At 36.1% G+C, this 13,083-nt stretch overlaps 1 pseudogene; it reads right to left on the reverse strand.

Moving 5' to 3' along the window:
- Window positions 1-11,858, reverse strand: part of LOC129883769 (DNA mismatch repair protein MLH1-like) — a 30,653-nt pseudogene extending 18,795 nt beyond the window's left edge.
- Between the last annotated feature and the right edge of the window lie 1,225 nt (window positions 11,859-13,083).

Here is a 13,083-nt window from a genome sequence, read left to right on the forward strand (position 1 = left end):
CATCATGCTAAGATGATTCAAGTCCTGCATTGGACCCTCCACCTACTGCAAAGTTGTCTCCTCCTAGTCAACTCGATTGCACATAAAAAGAGGTATATGTTCCAGTTGTAATACTGACCCCCATACACTTTTTTTAAGTTATCATCGTCTATCATCACCCCATTATGCCTTTATATGATTTTTGTCCTCTATGTCCATCCCTAAGTCTACAGTGAAGCACTTTCTAATCCAGGATGGCGACAAGCTATAATCGATGAGATGTTTGCTTCACATGCGAGGGATACTTAAGAGCTTGGTCCTCTTTCTTCAAGTAAATCAACAAAATTGGTTTGAAGGCCATGTTGATCAGCTTAAGGCTCGCCTAGTTGACAAGGGGTTATACTCAGATATTTGGGCTTGCTTACAGTAGTATTTTCTCTCCCGTGACTAAAATAACATTTGTCTATCTTTTTCAATTCATGGTTGTTGTCCGCCATTAGACTCTTTATCATTTAGACATTAAGAATGCTTTTTTTCGAGTAGAGGGTCTAACCCACAAGGATAGCGTTAAGGTCTACGTACATCTCATCCTTCCCAGACCCCACTATGGGACTAAATTGGGTTTGTTGTTGTTTTGGTTTCTCCATGGTGACCTTGAGGATGAAGTTTATACGACCACCACTTTGTTGCTCGGAGGGAGTCTAATAGCCTTGTATGTCGATTGTGCCGATCACTCTATTTGAAATTGTCTCCTCTAGCCTAGTTTGGAAAGTTCAGCACAATAATTCAAGAATTTGGCATGACTCATAGCAAAGTTGATCGCTCTACGTTTTATCGACATTCTACTCCAAATTTGTGTATTTATGTAGTGGTTTATGTTGATGATATCAATATCACCGATGAACCTTGATAGAAATGCAACAAAAAAAATTAAATCTTCCTTAGAATACTGACATCCTATCAAAAAGATAAAGTGGTAGATTACCTCAAGTTAATCACATTAACAAGATAAAGGTGTGTATTGTGTTGAAGCAAAGAAAAAATCTCATCCGCCATCCTAGTATATGTGCAATGCCTAACAATATCCAAGACCTACAAGATTAATAACTCAAGATTAGTAGGAGTAAAAGGCTAATTTGTTTTCCTATCTACTAAAATTTTGGTAATCCATCAGCACATACCAGGGTGACAGTCATTATCAATCTCATTAACAAGCTCCTGGATGCTAGTGAGGTCTGCGGTTTCACCAGGATTCCTCCTTTGTCTGATGGAAGACCTGCAACATGATTCTTTGCATGAAAAAATATGTTGGTAGCATGTTTAACTAAACTCTCAACCTGATGTTTGAGTAGTTATGGTATATACAACTTAATTGAAATATCATGTTTGTATGGTAATGTGCATGCCTATATACTATACTCAATATAGCTAACTTCCAAGGAACTTCTAGTTCAGGGAAACCAAAGCAAGCCAACAAGATCTACAAACCACATAATCCTCCTTCAAGTTTTAGAATATGTATACCTCCATCCAGGAACCTTTACCGTAAAATAGTTTTGGCAAAGGCAGTAAACAAGAAATATCCACTTCAGCTTCTTCCACAGTGGTGCCCACCATATAGTGCAAAACAATAAGGATGATTATATAATAGCAGACCTCCCTAAATATTTATCATTTACATGATGTTCTTTTGTTCATGTTGTCTACTATCAAGAGAGCACTTCGAGAGGTAGCATCCAAGGAAGCCAATCAACACTTGAAAACAAGGACCAGTCCTTGAAGCTCCTAGAAGACTAATGGCAAGATCACAAAGAAGAAAACTTTAAGAGAAGCTCCAACGCCTTGAAGTAAAGATAAAAAAGGAACATTGTATGATTGCAAGGGAATTCAAATTACAACTTCTCAGGTTTCATCAACATAGGACTCAGCAGAGAATGCAATCTCTAGCCAACAAGAGCAGGAGTGACAGACAGTTGCAACTAGGAGATTGGGTAATCTCAATAAACAGCCATACAAGCAACTAACGCTATCCAATCAGAGTTTCTCTAAGTTATCGGCCAAGTTCTATGGCCCTAATCAGATAATTCAGAAGGTTGAACCAGTGGCATACAAATTACCATTCCCCCTCAAGTTGCAACCCACCCCACATTTCATGTCTCTCAACTGAGCTATGTCATCATATGCCAGTTAATATCAATCACCCTCTGGTGGTTGACCTGGGAAGTCCATACTGTGTGGATCCCCAAGCTGTATTAGAGAAGAGGAGGATTAAAAAGGGGAATAAGATTGTTTCTCAGCTTCTCAAGAGTGGAAGGAAATGCCTAAAAACAAGCTACTTGGGAAAATTATCATGTATTGAAACCAGGTTTCCAACATTCTTCGTCGGGGACAAGGGTGGTTTTAAGGGAAGGGAAATGATGCAGATCAATATTGAAGCTGCAACTGAAGAAGGAGCAGGTTCTTAGTCGAGTTGTACACTGGGCTTGCATAGTGATACCTAGCCGTTGAGTTTTTATAAGACCAGTTGTTGAGGTGACAGTTAAGTCCTTTATGTTCTAAATAACAATTTATCTGACTTACACATTAGACCCAGTAATTCACTTAGGGTTCCCTATCTCGTCCCTACAAGAATTATGTTATAGTACTGTACTAGCCTTATCCATTAGAGGGCAATGATGGTGAGTCATATAGGGTTAAAAAGGGATATTTATTGTAATGAACTCATTTGATGTTGGTTTTTATCAATGAAAATATACCGTAATTAGCTAGTTTAGCTTAGCTTCTTCCATTCTCTGTTTTTTCTCAAGTACTGTTTCATTCTGCAAAATTTGATGCCCAACCTTGTGTTATCACCAAGCAACTGTTCATACAATGGAGACCACTTTATCAGAGATTTGTAGCTTAAATCACTCATTTAAGGTCCATTTCCTTCCTTCTCAATAGATAATTGAACTGTCCATCCTTAGACCACTCCATTTCACAACACCGACCCCTTTAATGTAGTAAGTGACATGTGCAGGATATCCTGCAAAGGGTTTTGGCAGAGATAAATGTAGATCGGGAGACAATCAACATTAGGGTCCCACCAGACACAAAAAATGGTTTTTCCCTACTCATTTTTTTCTTTGTTTATAACGGAACCTCAAAGCAACAGTGTTTTGATGTTGCGCTTTTACCTTTTTAAACAGTTGGTCAAAAGCACACCACTTTGTTAAAAAGCATTACTTACCAATTTTAAACTTCTTCGTTAAAAACAAAACAAGATTACAAGTTAAAAATATCTAGTTAAATGTACATATACTGTAAACCCATAGATGCTTTAACAAACAGCTATGTCTAACAATTCTAGGTTGCACTTTAACAATCTAGGTCTGCATTCTACAATTAATATATACAGATATAGATAAAGATTCTTTTTGACAGTCCCCCTATACTTTTGATGTAAATTACTACAGGAGTTCATTATTGGTGTACTTCTCTGTTATAACACTGGTTAACTTTCTCAAAAAAAAAAACAATTTAACTTGAGTATTATCCATTAATAGGATAATAAGGTGTGTTTTGCCAAGTAGCACAGTCAGGAAATATACAAGTGGCTTATGAATCTACTTTGAGTTTCTTTTGGCCAATTTAATGATTTTGCATGTAGTGGTCACCTTTGGCAGCTGCAAAAGAAAATAACTTATTTTAGACTTTGGGCCATTGGAGAATATAAAGTCTATTTATCAGAAGAATCTTGTTTACAACAAGGGTAAGCTGGCTATGGTCTTTTATTTAAGGAAAAAACCACAGGTCAAGCCTTCTAGGTTTCGAGCATGGAACCTCAACAATTCAGCAAACGTTAAGTGAAACACCTTCATCAATGCACTGTAGAATTTTCTTGGGTCAAAGGAGTTGGCCCTTATATATATGTGTCATTTATATAATATTTAAACATATATAAAAGTAGGAAAAATAATTGGCTAAGGGAATAGGATTTGGACAACATGTCCCTCCCTTGACTGAGCACTACTAGAAAGAAAAGCTAACGATAGACTTAAATCCAATTTTGAGTTACTAAATAATCCCTCAGTGCAAATGCATGATGCATAATATTTACATACCAATATTCTAACAGAAATTGAAGGACAGGCGAGCAGCCTGTCATATTACAGAAATCTAAAACCATTTAACAATTAGAAATCATGTGCAGGGAAAGATGAGACCCACCTCACAGAGCTCAAGCAAGAACTTCTTTCTGAATTACCAGGAGGCTTCATTTGCATGTAAGCGTGCAACCTTCCGGAAGGGTCCAAAGTATCTGTTCGTACCATTTTATGTGGCACTTTTTGTGACTTTATCCCTTAATAAACAAGAAACATAATGGATATTAAAGAGGCAGAATCTGCAAATTATCAGATTCTAAAAGAACTAGATAAGTTATACCTTATTTCTAGGATGAGAAAGTCAGTAAATGTAAGCAGCATACCAGAAGGAGACAGTTCTTTAATGGAATCTTTAATTGTGGCCATTGGACTGGATGAAGAAAAATCCATGATCTGTCTCACATATGAAATATGGTGGATAATTAGGAATAGTGAACAAGAGAAAGCATACCAATGGGCTGGCAAGGAAGCATGATAAATCTAGTGAACAGTCCGGGAAAAAAGTTCAGGTCAAACTTCAATGGGAGCCAAGATTTTCACTAGAGTTTAAAATATTAAAAGTAAACATACGAAGAAGCTAAAGGAGGTTCAACATCTACCATGTATACATAAAAAGATATTTTTAACCATGTATAAATAATGTAATTTTCCGTCGAAGGAGTTCGGATTGGCCCTACCTGTCTCTACCGGCAAACATACAGCTTCATTTTGGCTACAATTCGAATTCACCAATACAATGGGATTTTCATATCCTAATCTTATGGATCTGCATTCAGGACTGCAGAAGGAAGGAGTTTGTTTGGAAAAGCACCTAAAGGACTGAGAGTGTGCACAGTCGGATTTGGATATGACAACATTAAGGAAGCAAAATGAAAACAACAAGCTCAATAACTTCTTAATTGTTACATTGATGTTTCGGCAAAGTATATCTCCAAGTATCATCCTCTTCTTTTTTTGATTGGTAAATGTAATTCATCAATATACAGGGAGGTTCATTACAGATTGCGTAATGAACTTAAAAAGTCAACCATGGTATCTATTTTTCAATTGCCACATACATATATGATATATACACACATACATTTGTACTTGATGCTAATTACACATTCAGATTTGCTTTCAAATATTATTGCATTCCTTTCACTCCAAAAACTCTACCATATTACTGATGGAATGGTGTTTGAAGTTTTCCTCTTTGTCTTTCCTAAACCTTTTTAAACGCCAGCATTATAGCAACTCAGTTTTCAACATAGTCCAAATAACTCCCAGTATGTTAGTAAAGAAACTCCAGATTTGTGAGGTGAAAGAGCAATGAAGAAATAGGCTATTGTATTCTTCGTTTTGCTTTAGGCAGAGGCACCATCTACCACACATAGTTCCCTCTTTTGAAGGTTCTCATGCGTAAGACAGACTTTTGCCACCAATAAAACACTCAACTTTCAGTGGTGCTATGTTTCTCCAAATGCATTTCCAGAGAAACTTTTCAGCAGCATTAGCCCTCTACTGTGTAGCATGATTTGACAGTAAACCTCCCTTTAGTGTCAAACTTTAACCATCGAGAATCGTTACGGGAAGAAGGGCAGGGGTCTTGTGAAGGAGAATTAGTAGTGAACATAAATTGTCCATTTCCTAGGTATTGATGTTGCAGCTGAATATGATATTCCAACCTTGATTGTCTAATAATCTGATCGCATCAGAATTTTGTGCCAGATTGAATACGTTTGGGTACAGATCCATTAGTGTTGACTTTCCAGACCAGGTATCAAGCCAGAACCTACTTTCCTGCCATCTCCAATTACTATTGAGGTCTTTGATTGAAAAGAAACCCAATGGGCACTCATGTGGCTCCAGACCATGTGTGAGGAAGTGGTTGTTTAGTAATCCAAGGATTGAGAAGTCCATATTTAGTAACAATCACATCCCTCCATATTCAGCAATCGTTAGTAAGAAAGGTATTTTTGAGCTATTTTGTTAGTTGGGGGCATTTTTGAGCCAAAAACATAACGGAGGGTAAAATTGACCCATTGTTCAAGGGTATATTTGGCTCTTTTTCCTATAATAAATATAAGTCAAATTGACTTATCAAAAACAAAAAAGGACATGGATCCATATTATTGAGAACTGCTGCTTTTTATGTGTATAAGTATGATATGCTTACATATCTTTAAGCAACTGTCAGGTAGGTGATCCTTACCTGTTCATGGAATGTTCTCGACTCATTGGAGCTTCTCAATTTTGACCCTACTACAGACTGGATCTTCTCTATGATGAACTCTTGATTCAAAAGGCTTACCTGCATATCAATAAATGATTCTATATGAACCACTAGTAACTTTTCAAGAATTGAACCATTAAACAATCATCCAATTCTTTCTCTTACAAAGCTGATTCTATTACCTTTCTCATAAAACAAATGCTACCCTATCTATTATCTATCTATCTGTTACTCTTATTAAATATAAAAGTGGGAGAACCCTAAGTCCAAAGTTGAATTGCCAAAATACCTATCAAAAGGAAAATGACTTTTGTACCCTTAAATCAAACACTACCACTATAATATTGCACAAAAATGTAAAGACAATATCAGATTTGATATTGTACAATGAATCAACCGCAATATGTCTCTTAGTTTTATCAAATATAATGTTCAACGTATTTGGTATTCTTAAGGGAACTGTGGTGTTCTTTGCATTTCTAACTAGAGTAAATTCATGGAATATTTATTTTTTCCATATTGCAAATGAAATATGAAAACTTAGCTTGGTATCTGTACCATTTTATAACAACCCAATGCAATAAATTCTTGGACACCAATATACCATGAATGTTCGGCTACACTAAGAATTCTTAAAAATTTAATGAGGAATCACAAGGCATTGATGATGATTTCAACACAGAACAAAGATATACAAGGTAGTATTTTTTAAGAATCCAAAGTTGGTTTTGTCAAAGAAAGAAATTGAGACAACCAAGTTCTCACAAAGGAACCAAAAGTTGAGCTCTTTGTCTCCACCTGGCCAGACTTGAACTCAAACCCTATCTGATCTCATCATTCTTTGTCAGGCAATTTTCTCTGTGTTTTTAGTTTTCCATAGGTTCTGTTTCTCTCTTCTTTTTGTTTTTATTTTCAAAAAATTGGGCCCTTATAGTGTGTTTCTCTATTTTATTTTACAATTTACCCTTGCTGACCAAATCAATGTCATTTCCTTATGATCATATCTTCTACGGGTGAGTTTTCATCTGAGGGTTATTCTTAGACCTTCTGTGTGATTTTTCATGTTGGCTAGACCATTTGGCCTTTCTATTTTTTAATCTTTCTACAACAATTATGCCTCAATCTTGAACAAGTTGGAGTCGGCTATATGAATCCTCATTGACCATGTTACTTCTAAACTCATCTCAAGTCAATATTATACAAAATTAGCCAGACCACTTTAACCTTTCTAATTCTGAAAGATACCCACTCTGTTCTGACTTTGCATTTTCTGCATGAAACCAGTATTATCAAAGGCGTGCTAAAGCCTTGAAGCGAAGCTCAAAACGTGTTGAGCGCTTCACCTTGCTTAATGTGTGCTTCAATGTCGTCATCAAGGTTCTAATACATACTTTTCCTTTTCAATGAGCCTCTTCGAAAGAGGAGACAGTAAACAATTGACATTTCACTTTATCGTGTTTTTTTTTCAACTTATTTGTTCATATACTCAAGCCGAGGGTCTCTCTAAAACAGCCTCTCTACTTCTACGAGGTAGTGATAAGTTCTGCGTACACTCTACCCTCCTAAGACTCCACTTGTGGGATGTCACTGGGTATGTTGTTGTTGTTGTTGTTGTTGTTGTTGTTATTTGTTCATATATTTGTCATTCATGCTTATAATTTTTTGTTTGGACTAAACATATATATTTGTATTTTTTTCTTCCTTTCCGCCTTTTTCATTAAAGCTCATGCTTTATTTGCGCTTTGTGCTTAAAGCTCCAACGGACCTTAGAGCTTTTTTGCGTTTTTTGCTTTTGATAACACTACATGAAACCAAGTAGAGAGTAGTTGGAACTAAAAAATGAAAAGACACATAAACAGTTTATCTCGACCCCCACAGGTATATTACCAATTCCTTGGCCCTAGAAATGAAGGTTACAACATATTTTTCCCGGAAGGAATTTTCTTTGTGAATATAGATGAACCAAGTAGAGATTACTTGAAATATGAGAGTTCTCCCATCAAGTTTCCATAAATACAAATCAGCAATCTCATGGTCAAACCATCATAGGTTTTCCAAGCTCTATGCAGAAATGTTTTCCATATGCAGCATTAAGTGTTCAACAAATATCTGATAACGTGATTAGAGGTGCTGCGATACAACGAAGGTTTTCGAGTGGAGGTGAAATGTCGGAAGATCCACTTATGTAACAATATTCAATTTTCCTTTCTACAAGTAATAGTTCTAATTCTGCCAACAATACCACCTGTTAGGCTAGAGATTCATGAAAGTTTCAAGTAGAGAATCATAGATACCTCTCTCTTTGTTGGGTGTATATTCACATCAACATGCTCGGGTGGCAAAATGATTGACATGTATATGAAAGGTTTTGATGCTTTAGGCAATGTTGCAGTATAGACTATTTCAATTGCCCTCTTCAAAGCACCACAATCAACGAGTCTTTCTGGAAAAGAAAGAAAAGGAACATTTGCCAAATCAAGACAGTAAGCTAATTGATGGTAGTAACAAAGTTGTACATTAAGGAAACTCGTTGAAAGCATCTGAAACATCTAAGTCATGTTTATAAATATGGGAATGACCTAGTTCTAAACTTTATTTTCTTAGAAGCTCTACATGTGTACTGAAAATCCCCCCCCCCACACACACACACACATAAAAGATCAATTTTCTTTAAGGTTGAGGGAAGCAGTTGTCATCAGATCATAAAGTTGAAAAGATGTTAAAGGAAGCACAAGGTGCAACGCCCAAGTCCAGTATCACAATAACTCGAGATTTGAGATTGGATGGAGAATACATGCGAATTTAATGGGCCTACATATGACAGTAATATATCTGTAGCGGATAGTTGACCCAGTTTCAAGTAACTAGTAAAGCTGTGTTTATTAAGGCTGCAACAGACATAACATTAAGAACCCTTTGGTCTCAGCTTGACCACGTGTTATATTATTAAACCAATACTACTACATACCATTTATAAAAAGCACCATTGTAATCTTCTTCGCAATATAATTAGAGATGGAGATGAAACCATCCATCTTACAAACTGAATTTAATGGACCAGTATCAGAAACTTCGATTTTCATCAGATTTCGAGCAACTGAAACTCCATAAACGGATCTAATCGCATCAAGCCTTGAAGTAGTAGCGAGAGTGTGAACATCTGCTCTACCAGCTCCATGCTGTGTACAAAGAAATTCTAAAGTGGTGTATTTCGAAACATGTGTTTGAACACGAGAGAATAAATAATAAAAGCAATAAAGGAACATAATATTGTCAAACAACTAACCTTTCTACAAGAGAAGCTCACATGTGTGTGATGAATTGCAAACCTACTAATAAGGTCAACAATTTTTGGATAGTCATCGGCAGAATTCTGAAGGGTTTTCCTTCGCGCAGCCATGTTATAAAATAAATTTTCAATCTTGGGGGAAAAACAACCAAGCAAAAGTTCTTGTTGCAATTATTATAGCTTCACACATAAACAGAGAAAGTATTAGTGAACTTCCAAATAAAGGACATTTCAATTAGTGGAACTAAGCGTTTTCATAGAAAAATAAAGACTTAATCAAACTTGAAGCCAGAATGCTTCTGAGCTAGGTCTTATATACCATTTTAAAAAATAAAAGCCCTATTGCCTTCAATGTTCCCACATCCCAATGTCCATCAAATTATATATGAGGACTTAAAGATAAAGAGCAAAACACGATCACAGAATCTAGGAAACAAGACGTTGCAATCATACCATTATCTGGGTACCCTTGACAGCAGCACAAGCTTTTGGCTCATCCACCATCAAACCATCTCTATGAGCCCGTTTGGATGGGCTTAAAAAAAGTAACTTTTATGTATAAAGTGTTTTTAGAACTTTGAAGTGCTGAAAATTATTTTTATAAATAAGCAGTTGAGTGTTTGGATAAAAGTGCTTATGATGTGAATTTTAGGGTTAAAAGAATAAAAAAAGGTAGTTTGAGAATTTAGTTATAATATAAAGGATATAAAAGTAATTTCCATGGTCAAAGAAAATGACTTTAAGCACTTTGGAAAAAAAAGTTAGGAATCCTAACTTTTCATTTCTGACTGACTTTAAGAACTTTATGGCTTAAAGTCAGCATTAGGCAAACACGTCCAAAAGCTAAAAAGGGGCTTTAAGTTGGTTTTGAAACTTAAAGCCAATCCAAACGGGCTCTATATGTTGCCCTGGAAGATCCCAAGGAAGAAAAAAAAGTTATATCAACAATTTACTTTTTCTCTAAATCATATAATGACTATTTAGATAAATATGAACATGAAGCAAAGGCACATGCAGAATATAAGCTTGTTGGTTTCGATCTTTAAAGTTCTTAGCACAGAACTTATTGTACTTTTGATTTATGGGTCCAGAATATATAAATTAGTGGCTTTTCACATATATATCCATGTTCCATGTTGACAATAGTGGGTTCGGTAACCTGTAGCTAATAAGCTACATTTGCCACTAACGTGAAGAAACCTAAAAAGAAAACAACAAAAGCCTGCTAGGGAATAACTCTCAAAACTCCGAGGCAAACTAAGTTGCTGTGAAAGAAAATATTACGGGGAAAAAATACTTTGAGAAAGAAAGATGTAATTACTAAAAGCACAACCTACATACAAACAAAAATCCAAGGGAAAGCATATCATACGCAATGAAAATGTTTATCATGCATGATGTAATTCCCCAACACAATACAACATATATTCCTGTGAGGTATTTCATTTTCAAGGATGGAAAAACAACTACTCTTGTACACATTATATCACCTGTATCCATGCAACTGGCCCATAGTAATGGTGGTGACAGTGACATGACCCACATATGTCATGCTAGCCAAGGCTTCTCCTCTAAATCCCATCGATCTAATGGACTGCAAATCTTCAAATTTACTCAGCTTGGGTGTTGTATGCCTCTCGCATAAAATTGGCAAATCTTCGTACTATAAAAAAAATAAAACATAAAAAAGGAAACAAAATAAAATCTTTCAGTGGAGAAGCATAGGAGTCAAAATATATATATAACGGTGGTTGAGTATTAGTACTTCCACTGCCCCAAAATATTTGGCCATTTCAGTAATAATACTTAAATGTGCAGTTTCGGAATATTTAAATTAAAATTAAGAAAATAAATTTAACTGGAAAAGTTGTTTAGAATGGGAACTGAGAAGCGTACACGGATTCCATGGCCATCGTCGGAAACTTGGATAAGTTTAAGACCACCATCCTTAACAACAACGGAAATAGAGGTGGAATCAGCGTCCAGGCTGTTCTCAATGAGCTCTTTGACGGCAGAGACTGGCCGTTGGATGACTTCCCCAGCCGCGATTTTGTGAACCACATAATCCTCCAGACGCCGAATCTTCGGTGGCTACTTGGGAATCGACGCTGGAATGGGTTCATCTTCCATTTCCACTTCAATAATAGCCTGTTCAATTTCCATGGCCACGCTGCTCTGCTATGTAATAATGTGGCGGAGGGGCATTTATGGAGGAGAAAATTAAAACTTCACAGACATGCAATTAGGTCAAGGGTGTATGGGTGTGAAAAGAGTGTTGAAATTAGTCAAGGTCAAAAGTCTAGTTTAAATTGCAATTAAGTTAAATGGAATATGTGTTATGAATTAACTAACTTGACAATTTTATAAAGGAAGAAGAACAAGAGAATATGTATATAGAAAGTATTAATAGAGAGATTAGTAATATAGAGAGAGTAATAGTAATTCTTTCTTTTATGTGTTTGTGTGTTTTTACATTGAAGTTTAAGGCTATATTTATAGCCATATTTACAAGTGGAGGAAAATATTAATGGACATTTTACCCACTTAAAAAGTAAATGGACTATCCACCATTTTAAGTGGACAACCATTTTACTTGGTTGATATTACTTGGTTGATAATACTCCCCCTTGGATGTCCACGAGAAATGTGTCTCGTTAAAACCTTATTAGGAAAAACCCAGTGGGAAAAAGCCTAATGAAGGAAAAAGAGTACACATATCTGATAATACGCCTTGAGTGCTGCCTCATTAAAAACCTTATCAGGAAAACCCAGTGGGACAAAACCTTGACTAAGGGAAAAAGAGTACAGCGCGTATTTTGCTCCCCCTGATGAAAATATCACTTAATATCTCGAAGACGATGCATTCCAATTTTGTATCTCATTTTCTCAAAGGTTGATGTTGGCAATGCTTTGGTGAACATATCCGCCAAATTGTCACTTGAACGAATTTGTTGGACATCTATTTCACCCTTCTTTTGAAGATCATGAGTGAAAAAGAATTTTGGTGAAATATGTTTTGTTCTGTCTCCTTTGATGTATCCTCCCTTCAGTTGAGCTATACATGCAGCATTGTCTTCATACAATATTGTTGGAGTGTCTTTTGTCAAAGAAAGACCACATGTTTCTTGAATGTGTTCAGTTATTGATCTTAACCAAACACATTCTCGACTTGCTTCATGAATGGCTATTATCTCTGCATGATTTGAGGAAGTGGCAACCATAGTTTGCTTTGTTGAACGCCATGATATAGCTGTACCACCACATGTAAATAAATAGCCTGTTTGCGATCGACCTTTATGGGGATCAGATAAATATCCCGCATCTGCATAACCAATCAATTGTGACGTGGAATCATTTGAGTAAAACAATCCCATATCAATGGTACCTCGAAGGTATCTGAATATATGCTTAATTCCATTCCAGTGTCTGCGTGTTGGTGAAGAACTAAATCTTGC

Source organism: Solanum dulcamara, chromosome 1 (assembly GCF_947179165.1).
Source record: "Solanum dulcamara chromosome 1, daSolDulc1.2, whole genome shotgun sequence".
In the NCBI taxonomy this organism is placed as follows: Eukaryota; Viridiplantae; Streptophyta; class Magnoliopsida; order Solanales; family Solanaceae; genus Solanum; species Solanum dulcamara.